Here is a 21,383-nt window from a genome sequence, read left to right as displayed (position 1 = left end):
GATGGTATGGGCCGGATGTCTCCTACGTGGGTACTTGCCCCGATACAATCTGTGAGCTTGCCTACTGTTCCCATTGGTTAAATATAATTATTACAGTATTAAAACATACATTGAAAATCATGTTTGAACCATATATGTTTCATAACTTGCGATCCTATCTTCAGTAGTCATCTGTAAGGAGAATAATCTCTTGATATAACGTTACTAAAAAATTACAATGTTTAAATTTAAGTTTAATAATGTGTTTAAAATTGAAAACGGCCATAGTACAGAATCAATACTTATGAACAGGCTTCGAGACTTCGGACCCAATAGAACAGTTCAGTGGGAAATCCTCATAACGGCGTACTGAGTATAGTGGTAAAGCGTATAGTGGGTGGGGGTACTGTAGAATGAATGCCAACAAATAGGCTACGCAAAGAAAAAGCTCTGGATTTGAAGGTTCTGACGAATAATTTAGTTTCATACAAATCTATTTTCAAACTGTGTCTGAAACTATTACAAGGTTAGAAAAGACAGAGCAAGAGATGCCAGGAGCCCTCAAATTAATGTAGAAAATGACGCAGAGAATTAATGAGACACCAAATACACCGGTTACTGAACGTGTAAAACAGAAGTGGAAATCTATTTTATGTAAAAATAACGGATATGGAATATTGTATAGCATAAACAGTAAATTAGTGGACATAGAGTCGCCCAAGAATAAAGGACTGTCTCTTAGAGACTGCAATGTTGTTAGGTTTTTTCGTTTTGCTCCTATCACGTCATGCGACGTAGAGCGCAGCTTTCCACAGTACAAACTTTGGTAGATAACCGAAAAAGATTTACGTTTGAGACACTGAGAATGTATCTTGTAGTAGGTACATTGCAATTCGGTACTGTAACTGCACTTCCTAAAGACGACCAATAGGATAAATGAAAAAATTAAAATTGCTACATGTTTATTTCCACCATTAACACTGTGTATAATTAAACATAAATGCTTATAAAAGACAGGAGAATAAATGAAGGGTACACGGGAAAAACGATCAAGGTCCATCAAAAATCGAAATTGAATTAATAATGCTATCTTATAGTGGAAAGGAAGTACTATCACGTGGTCTAGCTAGTTATAAGAAATCATCGTTCTTGACATTCCACTACGTCAATTTCTATTAAATACACACATAACAAAGTATTAAGTGCTTAAACTTTAAAATTCGTTTTTCTCGAAAATTTCTAAAATGGACCTTGATCGTTATTCCCGTGTACCCTTCAAATGCTTTTCACATTCTTTTGAAATTGCCATTATGTAATGTACATTTTCTTTCAGAATGTACATATGTGTGTTTTTCCCCATACTACCATACTCTACTCTAAATAGCAACGTTGTTACCTCAACACGTCTCTACCTACCTGCATCGAGTCAACAACCTATAGTGCATGCACAGTAAACTTATTGTATCGGGTCCAAAATCTCAAAGCCTGCTTATGACTAATCAGCTGGTGTTCGCTGAGATGCGACGCCGGTATGGGTAGGTGACTGAATGCAGGGTTCTTCTTTGAGATATTTCAAACAAAAAATTTACATACAATTTTGCTCGTTTTTTGCTTCTTTCTCGAGATATAAATTGTTTTATATTACACATTTCTTAGTGTATTTTGGGAGAGCTATTGACTGAATTTCAAATAACCTTAGTCAAATTAAGAGAGCAGTGTATTATGATAATAAATTATTAAAATGATATAATTTTTTTAATATGCGGAAATTAGATCCGAACAAGTGTAATATTGTAGAATTCCTTTGCAGAACGAAAAGTTACAATTAATCAGGCTAACATTTGAACTATAACAGACATCGCTTGTTGGAGGTTTTACAGGAATTTGTTCCATGAACACGGCTTTAATTAGAGCCACAGGGCTGTTAGCAAACATCGTTACTACGTAGACAGGCAACTCGTCTTTATCACACCAGTCATCGTGCAGGCTGTGAGGATCATGCCTCCCGTAATGGAAACGTTATTTATATTTGTGTGGTAGAGGCGAAAACTGATTAGTGCGCTTTAATGAGTACAACAACAGTTCTGTAATTATTTCTTCTTTTTTTTTTTGTCCGAGGCTGTAAGTCAGTCTGTCTAAACGTGTGGCATCGTAACCATGTCTGAGTCAAACTATCCGACACTAAATGAATTAGATTAAAATTACCATTGCTGTCTGAGGCTCAGCTCTAGCGCGTCGGTCTTCCATTTCGGCTCCTATGTTCCAACATTCTCCAACCTTTCCTTTAATTAATCTATCATCTACAATAGTTAAAAATTGAACGGAGTTGCAGCCTTGAGAAAAGTACGGTCTACGTTCTACGATGCTCATATAGCATTTAAGGACTCGAAGCTCTGTCTCTGGCGTTTATTGGGGCTCGACTAAGGATTATGTCATCCTCTGTCAGGGCTGAGGCAAGATATACCGCCTGTCAGCATCGGATTCACGAACCTGTCGGACAGGAACAATAATTGAAGAATTTAATCCCAAAACTCGCTCTGTCTGTTTGATCATTTTTATGATTTATATATATATATATATATATATATATATATATATATATATATATACATTCAAAGTTTTCTGCCCTAGAGCAAGTCTTTCATTACAAAACCCAGCGTTCTTCAAGCTTTCCTATTTTCTGTCTTCCTTTTAGTCTTCGCATAAGATCAATATAGGCCTATCTTAATGTTGCCTAACATCTGATATCTTCTTCTGCCCCGAACTTTCCTCCCGTTCACCATCATTCCTTCCATTGCATCCTTCAGTAGTGAGTTTCTTCTTAGCCAATGATCCAGTAAATTTCTTTTTCTCTTTCTGATCGGTTTCAGTATTACTCATTCTTCACACACACACACACACACACACACACACACACACACACACACACACACACACACACACACACACATACACACACTTATTTATTTATTTATTTATTTATTTATTTATTTATTTATTCATTTATTCATTTATTTATATATTTATTTGTTTGTTTGATTATTTTTATTTATTTATTCATTTATTTGTTTATTTGTTCGTTTGTTTGTTTATTTGTTTATTTACTTATTTATTTAATTATTTATTTATTTTTAATTATGTATTTACTTATTTCTTTATTTGTTTATTTATTTATTTATTTATTTATTTATTTATTTATTTATTTATTCATTTATTTATATATTTATTTGTTTGTTTGATTATTTTTATTTATTTATTCATTTATTTATTTATTTGTTTATTTGTTCGTTTGTTTGTTTATTTGTTTATTTACTTATTTATTTAATTATTTATTTATTTTTAATTATGTATTTACTTATTTCTTTATTTGTTTATTTATTTATTTATTTATTTTTATTTATTTATTTATTTATTTATTTGTCTATTTATTTTTATACGAGTATTTGTTTGTTTATTTGTTTGTTTATTTATTTATTTATTTTTATTTATATATTTATATACTATTTATTTATTTATTTTTATTTATATATTTATATACTAGTTATTTATTTATTCATTAATTCATTTATTCATTTATTTATTTATTTGTTTATTTGTTTATTTGTTTATTTGTTTGTTTATTTCTTTATTTGTTTATTTCTTTGTTTACTTATTTATTTATTTATTTATTCGTTTGTTTGTTTGTTTGTTTGTTTGTTTGCTTGCTTGCTTGCGTGTTTGCTTGTTTGTTTATTTATTTATTTATTTGTATGGGCATTCGAAAAGTAATGGCAACATAGTTACTGTTTCAATCTAAATTTATTTAGGTTACTTTTGATATTATATAATTCAAATATAGCTCCCTGCCATGTCAACAATACGTTGCCAAATCCATGGAAGATGGCGGACTCCATCTGCAGCATAAATTCTGGGTATCTTTGTCACTGATTGAACTAAAGTTCTTTGGATGCCAACTCTTGATTGAAAGTGAATGCCTTGTCTCCATTCATCTCGCAATAATTCGGTATGGTAGAACTTCTCTCCTACAGGCTTCTTGTAATGCCCTAAAGCACTGACTTGCATTTTATCCTCTTGCAACTTGGACTTTATGAAGCACCTTTGTTTGTACCTGCAATTTTAGGGCTGTGTTACTTACTACAAATTAGAAATAGTAACAATATTTACAAAATATGGGTATTTCGAGGCTTTCAATATTGCAGGTTTATGAAAGAAGCGCTGTTCTGTAACATACTACAAGATTCAAATAGGAACACTGATTTACGGCATTGCTGCCATAGCTTATTGAATGCCCTGGTATGATTGTGTATATAAGTTTAAGTATTAAGTGTAATTACAGTACATTATATTTCACTGTTGTCTTAAACTTTTGACTAGCACTGTACAAATGTGGACGAATTTATACAGCGTCGTTAAATAACAAAGTAAAAATAATAATAACCCAATGAAGGATCGTTGAACTTATTTCGCCAAAGTATATCACCAATTCTTCCGATATAAGATAACCGAGCAATTGATATAGTGTAGTTTAATAGACAATAAAAATTCAGTCCAGATTCCTACACAAAAGCACTTCGTGAATTTGTAAGTGCCCAACGATGCTTATAAAATTTGTAGAGTTCAATTATGTCTTTGCATAGTATGACTACAACCCGAACAATTTCATTCACCGAAGCAATCTTGGTCCAAATTACGTCCAATAATCGACGTTTAGTGTATTTTAAAATTGCACGTGATATGAGACAGATATTTGTGAGGAATTTGTGAACATAGTTTATATTTAATCCATTTCCCCAGATGCGACCATGAATTCGAAATGAGAGAGAGCAGTGTCCGGCCTATATCACGCAAGAGTTTTATCCTCCCATCTGCTCAGTTCCTCCATCTATGCTGGTGCCTTAAAACAAATGAATTAACATTTCCGGTTATTTCCCTTTTTTGTTCATTAAGATCGCAGATTCGAAACAGATTTGAAAAGGGAGGGGCAATTTATATAGATACCACAGCAAACCGATGTACACATCACGATAATGTTCCAAATTTAAGGCTGGGCCTTGTTTTCCGCTATCATTGCTACGAAAGCCAAGGAAAATCTTCAATTTACATACTAAGAGACTATATGAGTGAGTTATAGGCTCGTTTTCAAGTACGTAACACGTGAAATAATATGTTAGTTCTTCATTTAGTAATTTCCTCATCATCATCATCATCATCATCATCATCTTCACTTCATGGTTTAGGCATAGTGCCTGTTCCGTCTTCACATTTTATTCAGTTCCACCTCTTCCTAGGACGTCCGACATCTCTTTTGCCTTTAGGTTGGTATTGTTGTATCAGTGCTGGCATTCTTTCATTATCCATTCGAGACAGGTGTTCTTTCCACTTTTCTTTATAATCTTCAACTTTACCGTTTATGTTGTATATATTTAATTCTTTACGGATATCCTCATTTCTTATCAAATCCCTTCTTGTACATCCCTTTACTCTGCGAAGGAACCTCATCTCTGCAGCCTGTAATTTACTTTTATCTCGTTCTTTAATTATCCATGATTCGCTTCCATATGTCAACACAGATACTGCCATAGTTTTATAGAACTTTAGTTTTGTTTCTTTTCTAGTTTTATTTTTTAGTGTTCTATTTATTGTTCCGCATATCCACTGGAATTTGCTTATTTTGTTGGCAATATCTCTATCTACATCATAAGTTATATTACAACCTAAATAATCAAAATGAGATACTTGATCTATGGGCTTATTATCAACTATTATTTTTGTACGAATTGGAAATTTACCACTGTGGGCCATTACTTTAGTTTTATGAGTTGATATGCTCAAATTATAGTCTTCTTTTCCAAGTAGGTGTAATTTGTGAATGGCATATGGAAATTTTTCTTCACTGTCTTGTATTAATGTTACATCATCGGCAAACATTAGAATATTTAAAAATGTATGTATGTATGTAGTAATTTCCTAAATTAGAAAACAAACTCCAGCCCACAGAAGTGATAGAATCATGTAGACAATAATGTTCATCAAAATTTATTTATGTACCTTATATAGTTTTTAATAAAATAGCAAAATGTTATTAAAACAGACATAGGCCTATTTGTTAAAAACACTGTCTTCACATCAAATGCAGCGAACCAGGGTTCGATATATATAAAATGGCTAATTTAAATTATTGTTGAGGTTTCAAGAGATCGCTATTCGTAGCATAATTAAGATAAGAAACTGTTTTACTTTATAGAAGAACTAGTGCTGGTACAGGTCGGTACGCCGTACCGACTAAATAAAAATTCGCTGTTACCGTACCGGAAAAAATATAGGCCTAGACTCGAAAATATATTAACTATGTTTCAGTTACCTTTAATATACTTTGAAATGAAGGATGTTATCTATTTTAAAAACATTTTGATTTTGATATCTGGCATAAAAGTAGCGGCTGGCATCTTATATCCTTTGCTTAAACGCTTGTTAATTTTATCAAAAACCATGGTCTGGCACTTCTAGAGTAGTTCTGATTTGTTAGTTTCAAGCTTGCATATCTTCGTGGTATTTCTATAAGTAATTAATACTAAATTTATGGTATGGCACCTCAAGAAATCTGCTACACTGATTCGCTAATTTCAAAACTTACGTAGATACCTTCGCATAACACCAGTTTTATGACGTGGCGCCTCAAGAATTCTGCTGCACTGATTCGCTAATTTTAAAACTCGTTCAGACGTAATGCTATCAGTTTGCTAGAGGAGGGAAATTTGTTACTTTTCGTACGTTCATGAATCTTGAGTCCAGTTACATATTATTATAGATTTTATTCCAATTTCAACTAAAGAATGTGAATGAAGCACTACTGTAATGAACGATATCTGCAGTAAGAAAAGGAATATTCTTCCAGTAAAAGAATTCCTAGGCTTTTGATCGTAAAAAGTGTTGGGCCTCCAATGTCAGCGTTTAATTTCTTGCCTTATATGCAATTCTACAATCTGGAGGTCTGCAGAGGAGACTGCATGACGAAGAAGTAACTTTGGAGAAGAAGTAACTTTGGAAAAGAAGTGCAGTACGAGTCCATACAAAGTCTAGTCTGATCAAGAAGATTTCAACAGTACCCTCTAAAATTTGTTTCCAACTACAGCACTGAGAAAAACTCTCAAAGTTCTTTTCTTTACCACTAAATGTTGTTTAAATATTAATTGTCGCTATAGATTTCAGTTCAATTCAATTGTTCTAAAACTCTCAAAGTTCTATTCTTGGTGCGAGTACGGCCCGCGAAAACAGTAACAGAACTAACTTATCTCGAAATGATCACTGAATGGCTGTTACCCCAGCTGAACGAGGGCAGACCTGATTACATACTGCAACAAGACGGCGCCCCAACCCATTTCCATTATGATGTCAGGTTATTTTTAAAGCAACACTTACTACAGCGATGGCTCGGACGAGGGACCGACGAGGATCATGTTTCGGCCATTACGTTCACCGGACTTAACACGTGTGATTTTTATCTATGGGATTATATGAAAGATCAAGTGTATGTCCACCCATTACTTGCGACTATCCAGGAACTAAAGGAGCGTTTCAGACTCATCATTTCAAATATCACCGCTGACACGCTACTGCATGTATGGAAAGAAATAGAGTACCGGTATATATTTAAAAGTTATAGAAATATGGAAAGGTATTAGTGATTTGTGATTAGTAGCAATAACGCAGTAAAATCAGACCATTTAAGAGGAAGCTGTAAATGTGTATCATGTTGTAAACATTTGGCATCACACAAGAATGTGACCATTCGTAATTAGAAATAGCGACCCCGTATTGTTCTTTGTGTCTGGCTTTTGAAATACAGTGTCCGTGGCAAGGAACGATTCTCGAAAGTCAATATTATAGCTGCATAAATATATAATACAGTAATTGTTAACTTAATTTCTGCGAAGACAAGATAGAAAGCATCCAGGAATTAATTTTTTCTGGATACTGAAAATATAGTACGTATAATTCTATGAAATTTTAGAATTATATGTATTTTTTTACAGCTTTAGAATACTTTCTCTTCGAACTTTCTTAAAATGAGTGAGTAAGAAAGCATGAATATAAAGAATATTAAAGATTTTATTAATTTGTCCAACAGAATAACTTTTATAATATTGACAATTAATTTTTGAGAAGAAAAATTCGCTCTTGCGCCGGGGATCGAACCCAGGTCCTTGGCCCTATGTACCAAGCGCTCTGATCACTGAGCTACGCCGAATTCAATCCACAGCACCGGACCGAACCCTCCTCCTTGAATGTTTCCCTTTGTGGCCTGACTCCAAGTTAGGCATATATGTTGACGTTTTTATGTTAAAGTCAAGTGCATTATACAAGGGGCGCACTCAGCTGAGTGACTGGCGGGATTCAGCAGTAAGTGCAAGGTAATATGTACAGAAATAAGCACTGCTAGCTATGAGAATATTAAATATTTTATTAATTTGTCCCACAGGCCACAAAGGGAAACATTGAAGGAGGAGGGTTCGGTCCGGTGCTGCGGATTGAATTCGGAGTAGCTCAGTGGTCAGAGCGCTTGGTACATAGAACCAAGGACCCGGGTTCGATCCCCGGCGCCGGAGCGAATTTTTCTCCTCAAATATTAACTGAATCGGTTATTGTTGAATGGAACTAAGTCCACTTTTTTAAGTTTTGAGATAATCGAAAAAAAAAACTGTTTTGTGGATAATCTATCGAAGATTAAACCAACATATATTGTATACATATTTTTTATGTGTACAATATATGTTGGTTTAATCTTCGATAGACTATCCACAAAACAGTATTTTTCGATTATCTCAAAACTTTAAAAAGTAGACTTAGTTCCATTCAACAATAACCGATTCAATTATATTAATGAATATAAAGGTTATGAAGGTATGTCAACAAAACTTTGGATTAATAGTTTCAGCTTTTGTAAGATCGAATTTTGCCAATGTGTGCGTTAAACTTAGCTATAGTTCCTTAAGACTTCTTAGAGATGATCTCCTGCAGAGTTACTTATTGATCTCATTTTCGACAAATTAAAATTACGCTTGTCAATAAAGACATACACTTCCTGCCTCTTCGGAAGATAAATTCTTGGCCTGTACCTTCAGTTATAAGAAATCGTAAATTTACGAACATTTACTGCTTCTGATTGTAGAGATAAAAATTCTTCTAGCGTTTAAAAGGAACTGTTGCTATATATACCAATTAATTCATACGAACCTGGAAGTTCATTGGCTTTCAAAAGACAGCAGCTGCCGAATCCAATTCTTCACTGTCAGCTGAGACAGGCGTCTCTACACCTTTCAGCCGTGTAAGACAAGCACGTTCTCGTCCGCTGTAATATCAACATTGAGTGCAACGGGAGACCTCCGATGTATGCGATATTGCAACAGACGAAAACTTCGCAAAAATACGAAAGTTCTGTTCGCCACATCATAAATCAGGTTTGCAAGGTGTGCATGTCTACTCGGCAAGGCAGGGGTGGGTAACGGCGGGCCATGTTTATGAAAGAAAACTTCGCTAACAACACAGACATATCGATAGCTGAAGATTTTATTGCCATTATGTTGGCTTCTTCCCTCGGGCGCACATAAATTAACTGGAATAGAGATGAATAGATTTCTATTTCACATAATAGGTGTTAATACCTCAGTCGGCAACCTTTGTACAGACATGCAGGAAACATGTTTACGAATGCTTTCTTGCAGAGTTCAAACTGCTATGCCTGTTGTAAATTTTAATCATTTCGGAATCTTCAACTTATCTAGATACAATATAATTATTAGTGTTTTGTTCCCTTATTTATTTCTGTAATCATTTATTAACGTATTATTTATTTATTTATTTATTTATTTTTTACATTTCAAATTACTTCTCGCTTAAATTTATTTCGTTATATTTTCCCTTAATTCCTCCTGTCCTTCAATCATTCTTTCTGCATCCTACTTTAATATTTAAGTTTATGTATTTCTTCCATTTTGAATTGCTAATTTTTTCTTCGTCCTTTTTCTATTATTCATTTTTATATTTCTTTCTTTGCATTTAATGTCCCTCTCTTATATATATATATATATATATATATATATATATATATATATATATATATAATTTTATTTGTATACTGTATTATCAATCCAACTTTCTTATCTATCTATCTATCTATCTATCTATCTATCTATCTATCTATCTATCTATCTATCTATCTATCTATCTATCTATCTATCTATCTATCTATCTATCTATCTATCTATCTATCTATCTATCTATCTATCTATCTATCTATCTATCTATCTATCTATCTATCTATCTATCTATCTATCTATCTATCTATCTATCTATCTATCTATCTATCTATCTATCTATCTATCTATCTATCTATCTATCTATCTATCTACTGTATCTGACAAATCTATCTGTCTGTCTGTCTATCCGTCCATCCGCCCGCTCGCCTTCTCTCCCTTCTACCTGCCTGCCTATGTATTTACTGAATCTTATCTATCTTATCTGTGTATCTTGTCTGCCTGCCTACCTGCTGCCTTTCTGTCTATCTGAATGTCCGTCTGTTCATCCGTCTGTCCGTCCGTCTATCTGTCTGGTCGTCCGCTAGTCCGTGGGTCTTCTGGCTGTCTGTCTGTTTGCCCTTCTGTGCATCTATCCATCTACCTACCTATCTCACTAACTATCTGTTTGCTCATTCCTTTCTTTCTTTATTGATTTCATCCTTTCTCTATTCGTTTCTTCTTTCTTCCCTTTCTGAAATGCAGGGCTTCCTTTTCGTGAGATACTTGAGATGTCTTGAAGCAATTGATTGCATATTTACTACAAGTACCTAACTTGAATTCTTATGACGCACAGTTTTTTTGAAGCAATCTTTCGTTGTTGAAAGGAGTGTATTCAAGAATTGCTTATGTATCTTAATACTTCGAAAAACATCACAAATTCAGGTTCACGTCTTACCAAAATATTCAAATTTTACAACATTGCAAGAATCTGACTTACAATTTCCATATTTCAGTATCACAGACCGCTACATTCTCACAAGCCATCAGAGAGATCTATTCACGGGAAACATGAAATTTGGACGAAAAGTGTCAACTGGTAATTTTAACAGAAGCCGCCTTCATGAGAAGAAATTATTTCGTGTGTCTTAAATCTATTACATGAGACACCGATTTTACTTACCGTCGATAGACGGCATGCTAAGAATTGTAACCGATTTTATAAATCGTAATCTATCTTCGGCCTGTCCCCTAATTGCTTTGTTTACCTCACATTTAAAAAGTCTGTCTGGAGTTGAACCTTGTTCCTAATTGGTAAGACGCTGCTTGGTTACAAACCTACACTTTTTTTCATTTAAGTAAATTTAAATAAATAAATAGATTAATTAATAATATGTTTTTAACTTTCTATAATTGTGACTAGTTGCAGGAAATGGTACCGTACCTAAAGTCGGATTTTTCATTTTTTTTTTTTTTTTTTTTTTTTTTTTTTTTTTTTTTTTTTTTTTTTTTTTTTTTGTGGTTTCAAAAAGAGGATGAAATACTGAGCATTTTTTTTTTAATCCATGGATCTAGGTGCTATAGGTTTTAATATATTACTTATTTATTTATTTATTTATTTATTTATTTATTTATTTATTTATTTATTTATTTATTTATTTATTTATTTATTTATTTATTTATTTATTTATTTATTTATTTATTTATTTATTTATTTATTTATTCTGATGTAGTTAAGGCCATCAGGCCTTCTCTTCCACAACACCAGGAATACAAATACAATAATAGAAAAAAAATACATTATATACAAAATAAAGCTAAAAAAGAAATAAAGAGAGAGAAAAAAACACTATATAAACAAAGTAAAGCCACACAAAAATATACACTGGTTGCAATCACACAAACTTTAAATGAGTGATTAAGTATCATAATTAATTGTATCATAACTAATTAACTAACATAAACAAGAAACTTGCAATTTTAATCTAGATTAGAAAAGAAAAAAAAAAAAACTCTTTTCGTCTCAACGATTGCACAGTGAGCAGGCTATCTGCTTTAAATTACCTTGGGTATAACAGTTGCACAGGCTATGTAAAACTGTGTAGTTCAGAATGTATCTAGCATTATAATTAATGAATAAATAAACATTAAAGTATTATTACATAGGCTATATTGACATCTTACCTCTGAACATAAAACCACAAATATTTCTATGAGAAACGGAGAGAAATTAAGTTATTGTATTGAAGATTTTTATTGCAGGCATTGCAGTCCCTAGTTAACTATATAAAATTGCATGCTATAATGTTAACATCTTAGTAATAAATTGATTATGTTTTAATCTGGACTGTACAAACTATAACAAATTGTTTCAAGGCAGGTCAAATGATATAAAAAGTTTACATGAGTAGCCTACAACAAATGTCACAGTAACATCTGAGCCGGATGAAAAGATATCCACTGACATTTGTGACAAATTATTAGTTTGGATGTCTGTTTTTTATTATTATTTCCTCTTTGTTGTAGCACAATTACGGATACATTCGCCGATAAATTTCCAAATACTAGAACCATCTAGTGAACAGAAAATTAGTATACGTGTCTTGTTTCTCAGGTTTTTGATCGTTCAGAAAATATTTCACAATGTCGATGAAGTGTTTTTCAATTGCTGATAAATTATGGGTGGAGGAACACTTCGTAAATTTGATCTATCTCTGTGTCAAGGTAAAAGAGTGGAAAAAGGGAATGTAATCTTACTCGTTGGAGTTGTTACAAATGACTTACATACTTACTTACAAATGGCTTTTAAGGAACCCGAAGGTTCATTGCCGCCCTCACATAAGCCCGCCATCGGTCCCTATCCAATCTCTATCATCACACCCCACCTCCCTCAAATCCATTTTAATATTATCCTCCCATCTACGTCTCGGCCTCCCTAAAGGTCTTTTTCCCTCCGGTCTCCCAACTAACACTCTATATGCATTTCTGGATTCTCCCATACGTGCTACATGCCCTGCCCATCTCAAACGTCTGGATTTTAAGTTCCTAATTATGTTAGGTGGAGAATACAATGCGTGCAGTTCTGTGTTTTGTAACTTTCTCCATTCTCCTGTAGCTTCATTCCGCTTAGCCCCAAATATTTTCCTAAGCACCTTATTCTCAAACACCCTTAACCTATGTTCCTCTCTCAAGTGAGAGTCCAAGTTTCACAACCATACAGAACAACCGGTAATATAACTGTTTTATAAATTCTAACTTTCAGATTTTTGGACAGCAGACTGGATGATAAGAGCTTCTCAACCGAATAATGATACTCATTTCCCATATTTATTCTGCATTTAATTTCCTCCCGAGTGTCATTTATATTTGTTACTGTTGCTCCAAGATATTTGAATTTTTCCACCTCTTCGAAGGATAAATCTCCAATTTTTATATTTCCATTTCGTACAATATTCTGGTCACGAGACATAATCATATACTTCGTCTTTTCGGGATTTACTTCAAAACCGATCTAAATCCATCAACTGGACCGTATAGAAAATTTAATGTTTTCGGTTGAAAAAAAGAGACGAATGAGGAATAAAAATCCAACACATTGGGTTGATTAACTAGTCCGTATAGAAAACGTGTTGTTTCTAAGATTGAATTAATCTTTATCTTCAGATCAAAAAGAAACGAAAAACAATTCTAGCCATAGGAGCTATTACAAATGGTTAAGTGCACTTAACTGGCCGTTAAGTGCACTTAACTGACCGCTTCAAAACATGTCGTTCGGTCTACTTTAATCTTCAACTAAAAATTATAACAATAGGAAGATATTTCTAGGGATGCACTGGAAGGAATGGTGAACGAGAGAAGAGTTCGGGGCAGAAGAAGATATCAAATAATAGATTACCTTAAGATATATGGAACATATGAGTAGACTAAGAGGAAGGCAGACAATAGTAAAGACTAGAAAATGCTGGGTTTGCAGTGAAAGACCTGCCCTTGGACAGAACATTATGAATGATTGAATAAATCAGGGATCGCCAAAAATGTCATCGTGGTCACTAGCAATAGTGACGCCGCAGGGCCAGTGCAGTAAACTGTCTTTGCTTCACCCCTTCCCTTCCATCCAACTCTCCTATTACTCCAGTACACAGACATCTGTCAGTGACGGATTACCTGCTTGATATAGATTGCTACTTTCACAAAACCTAGGTCTGTTCGGAAGCGTATGTTTAAGGAAGAATGGAAGTTTCTTTTTATTTTTAGTAGGTTATTTTACGACTCTTTGTCAACATCTTAGGTTATTTAGCGTCTTAATGAGATGAAGGTGATAATACAGGTGAAATGAGTCCGGGGTCCAGTACAGAAAGTTACCCAACATTTGCTCATATTGGGTTGAGGGAAAATCCCGGAAAAAACCTCAACCAGGTAACTTGCCCCGACCGGGACTCGAACCCGAGCCATCTGGTTTCGCGGCGAGACGCGCTAGCCGTAGAATGGGAGAAATTGTATTTGTTTTACATATAGTGACAATGTAACAATTGATTGTCTACAAGTCATCTACTCTTTTTATTTTGAACCGAAAAAAAAAAACATTGGTTGTCCCAACTAGAAGCGCATATCACCTAGCAATACGTCTGTTTTCTTTACCAGCACAACCAGATGCGTTTTATTATCGAAAGTTATACGGCATATTTCCTGTTCAAAAGAAGGGTCCGTAGAGCTATGAGAACTACTTGGAAACATATGAGTCATTCAGAGCAAAAGTGGTGTAAGTCAAAATTGGGTAATGAGGTTTAAAGTAAAAATTCTGTAAAATACAGCGCAAAGTAGCAATTCCTTCTTGCTATCCACTGACTACTAATAGTTTAAATAAAATTAATATTAATTGCTACTTTGCGCTGTATTTTCCAGAATGTTTACTTTAACCCTCATTACCCATGATTAAATTACATAAGTTAGGTCAGATGCAACAGTGTTCATGAGTAAGATAGTTATATATAATAAAAGTAATATAATACAGTTATATGAACACTTTTTAAAAAGTGTTATATAGCTGTATTATATTACTTTTATTATATATAACTACCTCATTACCCATTTTTGACTTACACCACGGTCGCCCTGGTTGGCAAGTTGGTATAGCGCTAGCCTTCTATGCCCAAAGTTGCGGGTTCGATCCCGGGCCAGGTCGATGGCATTTAAGTGTGCTTAAATGTGACAGGCTCATGTCAGTAGATTTACTGGCATGTAAAAGAACTCCTGCGGGACAAAATTCCGGCACATCCGGCGACGCTGATATAACCTCTGCAGTTGCGAGCGTCGTTAAATAAAACATACCATCTTTATTCATCCTTTTCATTCCTGACCTCCTATCTATTTATCTCCAGGCCTATGCATACTATGTTTTTCTGTCTTCCTATCTATTTTCGCCCGTCTTTCTCATTTATTTTCTCCTTGCAAGTTACATAGCTTCCCACTTAATATGTTTAAATTTATTTTAAAGTTTAATTAAAATTTATATCACTTCCTTATTAATAGTTTTTTCCTTCCATTTACTTCTTTCTTATCTGCACCTATTCTTTTCTTTTTCCATGCTATGAAGTTACTAATCTTTTACAATCTTACTTTTCTACTATGTATCTTCATAAACTTGGACTCTCACTTTGAGAGAGGGACAGAGATAAGGGTGTTTGAGAATAAGGTTCTTAGGAAAATATTTGGGGCTAAGAGGGATGAAGTTACAGGAGAACGGAGAAAGTTACACAACGCAGAGCTGGATGCATTGTATTCTTCACCTGACATAATTAGGAACATTAAATCCAGACGTTTGAGAAGGGCAGGGCATGTAGCACGTATGGGTGAATCCAGAAATGCATATAGAGTGTTAGTTGGGAGGTCGGAGGGAAAAGACCTTTGGGGAGGCCGAGATGTAGATGGGAGGATAATATTAAAATGGGTTTGAGGGAGATGGGATTTGATGATAGAGACTGGATTAATTTTGCACAGGCTAGGGACCGATGGCGGGTTTATGTGAGGGCGGCAATGAACCTGCGGGTTTCTTAAAAGCCATTTCTAAGTAAATAAATATGTATCTCCATTTCCTTCTTCATACTCTTGTCTTTCTTTTATATTTCTTTCTCACTTGCTTGTTTTTTCTTTATTTTCTTCGTATGCTCTTTTCATATTATGCTTTCTGCCCTCATTTTCTTTAATCCTGTTTTATTTTCCATTATTTTTATATACTTATTTATATTTTCCTTCGCTTCAGTCTTCCCACCTTCATGTCTTCCTCTTTTTTTTACGTTTTGTAATCTATTTTTAATTATTTCCTTGTCTTCTTTATTTTTCTCCAGTTTCCATTCCTACAAGGACGACATTATAATAAATTTATTTCCTTTTCGGAAAGCAAACTTAAAAGTAGATAGAATTGTTAAGAGTAAATTCTGGCATATTCAAAACTTTGAAAGGTGTTATTAACTTTTCTAGTGTTTTCAGGAGTAATTCTTGTAATGTTTACACAATTTTTATACAACTTTCGGTAGAAATAATAAGAAAGAAATATTAATCTTCCGTACAATTTACGGTGCACTATGTAAAAGAGTTTCATAATGCTGGAAATACGAAATATTGTGCTTTATTAACTGGAATGTCAGTCAGGATGGCTCGTGTGTCAGAACAATTGAACCTGATAACTATTGATGAAGATGGTCAAATATCCCGGTTCTACCTCGCGTGACAAACAAACTGAAAAAGAAATCTCACATTTGTTTAGAATTTAAACCACGAGACCTTGCAGCACAAAGTTCAGTAATAAAACACAAAGTCTTTATATTTTCATTACAGACTTTACAGCTAGTTACAAAGGTTAATATCGACCAGTTTATATCAGATATATTGATTTCTCTTGGGGTGCACAAATCCCCTAATCTGTAGTTTCTATTTGTCAGATTTAACTTACATCAAATATTTTAATAAACTCAGCCATTTAGACCTATCTGATTTTTTATGAAATGGCTTCTATTCTACTACTTCATAATTTATTACGTAAGTTAGCCATCTATTTTCGATTTAATTTTTTAGTTTATTCGTTTTCTTACTGTTATTTCCCGTCATTTTTTCCTTGTCAATTATTACTTCCTCTTAATCCTTTATTATAGCATTTTCTTTTAGTCTCTTGCCTCTTTCTTCATTAATTGTATAGCTTCTTTGTGTTAACCTTTATGTTTCATTCTTTCTTTATTATGAATCTTCTTTCAGTTCCCCATTAATATAATTAGGCCTAACCCTTATTTTTTATTTATGCACAAGTCTTCTTTTCAACGTTATTTTGTCTATATTCGTTTACAATTTTACACTTTTTCCTCACATATAATTCCACTTTTTCTTATTTTTCCATCTCTGTATAATTTTATTTTTTTCTTTGTTTGTTTCCCTTTAAATATTTATCTTTGTCTTCTTTCTTATTCTTATTCTTTCTTCCTTTATTTACTTTTTTCTTTCTATCTCTTTATCATTCTAGGCCTATATTTGTTTTATCTTGTATGCATCCCATCGTCTTTTATGTGTCTCTATTCCCTAGTTTATTTATTTATTTATTTATTTATTTATTTATTTATTTATTTATTTATTTATTTATTTATTTATTTATTTATTTATTTATTTATTTATTTATTTATTTATTTATTTATTTATTTATTTATACTAACATACGGGGCAGAGGGATGGGCACTTGTTGAACGTCAGAAGTGTAAGATACAAGCGACGGAGATGGAAGGAATAAGAAGAGCTGCTAGAGTATCCAGATTGGAAAGGAGAAGGAATGAGGATGTGAGGCAAATGATGGAGATGGAAGAGTTGGTAATTGAAAGAATCGAAAAACGAACTCTTCAATGGTATGGCCACGTAAAAAGGATGAAAGAAGGAAGATGGCCAAAGATTATTCTGGAATGGTCACCCCGGGGAAGGAGGAAGCGTGCGAGACCAAGAAAAACATGGAAAGCCGGTGTCATGCAAATGATGAAGGACCGACATATGCAGGAGGAGGATTGGCGGGATCGAGAAGGATGGCGGAAGGGAATTCAGGGCAACCGCTGAAGAGTGGAAGAGCCCACAAAAGAAATAAAAAGAAAGATTTATTTATTTATTTATTTATTTATTTATTTATTTATTTATTTATTTATTTATTTATTTATTTATTTATTTATTTATTTATTTATTGAACTTTCTTTTTAATTTTATCTTTCAATGCCTATATTTTCTCTTGTTTCTTCTCTTTTATTTTTTCCTTCAATGTCTTTTTAATTTATTTATTTATCTCGCTACACCGTTAATTTTATTCCTTTTAATGTCCATTTTTTTTAATTTCTCCTATTTGGTTTCGTTCTCTTTCTACTTTGATTTCGTCTTCTATAGTTCTCATTCATTATTGTATCTTCGACCTTTCCTAATTTATTTTCTTTGATTTCTTTTCATTCATTATCCTTATTTCAATTCTTTTCTCGTGTCGCTATTATTTTCTATCTTTGTATCTTTTATATTTCGTTATTTCGTCCAATTTAATTTCCAATTCACTTTGTTTTTCAATTATTTTTTTTGTTTGTATTTTGCTTTCAGTTTACTTCTTTATGCTCTCTCCATTTATTTCCCATTTCTCTTAATTTATTATTTTAGCTTCCTTTCCCCTTTATATTTGATTTCTTCCATTTTTCTTCTTCTTTTCCCCTACTCTTCTCTCTTATTGTCACGACATCTTGCATAAAATCCAATTCATCTCCCTTCCTCCATGTGTGTGTGTTTAATGCAGTGCGTCCATCTTCTGTCACGTGATTTGCGTGTACACATTCACCTTAACCTTGCCCGTGCGTGATCCTAGGTGTTAGCAATGTTTTGACACTTCGATACTTCCTTTAAGGTTGACTCACGAGTTACCATGCCCACAAGAAAGAAAGCTGTGTATTTATAAATAAATCGCCAACTCTTCGCAAACTATTATTATTATTATTATTAGTATTATTATTGTTATCATTGTTATTATTATCGACCATGATTATATGTAGGCCTATTATACTGTGCGTACACAGAACTAAACGCAAGTTCAACGCAATGATGAGGCCACGGTAATGATTTCGTACTCAGCGTATGGCAGAGATGTTTGCTGTCGATGCTCATTAATCTGTAGCTTTATGCTTCAGAACACTGAGACAAAATGTGTTAATACAGTTTTTCTATATAGAGTGGATCGGGGGAAGATACCTGACTTTTTCTTTGATAGAAAATTTAAGATATTGTTCATTTAGTTTTGAATTTCATATTGAAATATCAAAGTCTGGAAGGTATTTTGAAACTATATTTTCGGTACAAAACAGAAAACATTAATTACATTGTTTATAGATACAGACTTTCTTCTTACCTGTACTGTAGGCATCTTTTCCCGATAGTCGGGTAGGATGGAAAATCCAATTAACACATTTACTGATATATATTTTTTACCTGAACTTGGTTTGATATACGTATATAACAAAATTGACTTAATCTAAAGCTCATGGACACTTTCGCACTCGTTTATCACTACTTAGCAACACAGTCATTGCACATATTTTATTGCCGTGTGCAAGACTCGTGAAATCACTTCTTGCACACAATGAATTCAATCCAGTACATATTTTTGTCATCATTCTTTTTTAGGAGGCGTTTAAGGGCACGGTAAGAAATCCCGTATGCTTGCGATGCTCTAAAACAGTTCATACCCTCTGTTATAACATGTTACATCGCAAGTTGAAGACTGTCCTCAATCCACTGACTTCTATCAGAGGATCTTACGTAATGTTTACACATTTCCTGCAATAAAACAAAAAATAATACTCTTGCAACAAGTTGCCATCTTACTCCGAAAAAAAGTGATCATCTTCCCCAAGTATCGAGGTAAGATGCCTAGTGCTGTGACACAACCTAAGATGGCGGAACAAGGTCGTTGGTTGTTAACAATACAAACTTTAGAACTTTTACTACAATATCCATTACAAAGATTTGACAGTTATTACGAATTCAAGGATGTATTAAAATTTTAACATGCCTTTGCAATTATTTTATAGCAGAAAAATGAGCTGTTTTCCTGCTTTTCTTCTTCTCACAACAAGAACACGTGGCGAAATGAGTTAGCTTCCACTCTACAGACATTCAACTGTCTCAGTGATCATGAAGACATGCGCCTGGCGTTCTCTCTTGGAAGAATGTGAAACTACAAAGAAATAAGCATCTTCCCCCGATAGTTATCTCCCCCCGATTGACTCTACTATTTGTGTGTTTCTCTTTCAAAATTTTTTTATATGTAGCCTAATTACAAATATATTTCTGTTTCAAATATTTTTTCCTCTTTTAAGAGCATTCAGAAAGCTTAATTTTCTTTGTTAAAGTGTCAATAAGTCAATAAGAAGTAAACAACAAAACAATAAAATCAATTCAAAAACTCTCAACAACATTGACATTAAGAAACTCATTAATTTCATAAAATGGTTTGTTGATTAACCAACCAGAGACAAGTCTGTTAAAAGACTTCCTTTCCAGATTAAAAAGATATCTCGGAAATTTATTTGCTATTTTTAACGACATAATAAAATAATTATTCATTGTTTTAGTCAGCCTACACTTAGGTATGTCAAAAAGGTCACGGTTTCTGGTGTTGTATAGGTGAACATCATTCCCATGTGTCAACATATGTGATTTTCTTTGACGAAATTTAGGGCTTGATAAATATACAGTGATGTTACAGTCATAATTTTTTCATTTACAAATAACGGTCTGCAGTGTGCCTTCATTGACGAATTCGTTATAATTCTAATAGCCTACAATAGACTACAATAAAACATTGACTCATATGAAAATCTAAAAATCTGATTCTGTGTTTGAATACGAACTGATGTGCTCACTGAAAGTAGTTGATTTGCGTACAAGTCTTTGCTGTCAAGCCATAGCCAATTAGGATATTTTACAGTGCTTAAAATGTCATTAGTTTATTCGTATTTAACCAGACAACAGTATTAATGATCTGAGACATTAGAATGGTAAAGACCCACATGTTTTCTGCATCTCCAAACAACTGCCCAGCACTTGGCGAATCTTCGGCAGGTGTGAGACAGGGTCACATTGCCAAACTGGCCACAGACTACTTTATATAAGGTGTTCAGCAATCCACTTTTCTTCTATAGCCTACCATTTAAGGATAAAATTCCTTATTCTCTTCTTTTGGACTACTTCATTCATAAGTCTGTTTTCTCGTCCTACCATCATAATTATATTGACTCCCTTAACATCTTCTTCTTTTCCTTAGTTTAACCTCTCCCTTTTAGGTTCATTTACACGACCCACGCCACCCGGGCCTTACAGGGCCGCGACCTGTCGGGA

Source organism: Periplaneta americana, chromosome 11 (assembly GCF_040183065.1).
Source record: "Periplaneta americana isolate PAMFEO1 chromosome 11, P.americana_PAMFEO1_priV1, whole genome shotgun sequence".
Lineage (NCBI taxonomy): Eukaryota > Metazoa > Arthropoda > Insecta > Blattodea > Blattidae > Periplaneta > Periplaneta americana.
Note: the sequence above shows the minus strand (reverse complement) of the source record.